Below are 386 nucleotides of genomic sequence, written 5' to 3'. Positions count from 1 at the left end.
GGCGTAGAGTCTGCGCGGTGCGTGTGTCTGCGGATCGACACCCACCCAACCCTGCGAGATTACGGGTGGATTGTAGGGCGTAGAGTCTGCGCGGTGCGTGTGTCTGCGGATCGACACCCACCCAACCCTGCGAGATTACGGGTGGATTGTAGGGCGTAGAGTCTGCGCGGTGCGTGTGTCTGCGGATCGACACCCACCCAACCCTGCGAGATTACGGGTGGATTGTAGGGCGTAGAGTCTGCGCGGTGCGTGTGTCTGCGGATCGACACCCACCCAACCCTGCGAGATTACGGGTGGATTGTAGGGCGTAGAGTCTGCGCGGTGCGTGTGTCTGCGGATCGACACCCACCCAACCCTGCGAGATTACGGGTGGATTGTAGGGCGTA

This window comes from Temnothorax longispinosus, chromosome 3 (assembly GCF_030848805.1).
Source record: "Temnothorax longispinosus isolate EJ_2023e chromosome 3, Tlon_JGU_v1, whole genome shotgun sequence".
Taxonomy (NCBI): domain Eukaryota; kingdom Metazoa; phylum Arthropoda; class Insecta; order Hymenoptera; family Formicidae; genus Temnothorax; species Temnothorax longispinosus.
This window is presented reverse-complemented; position numbering follows the sequence as displayed.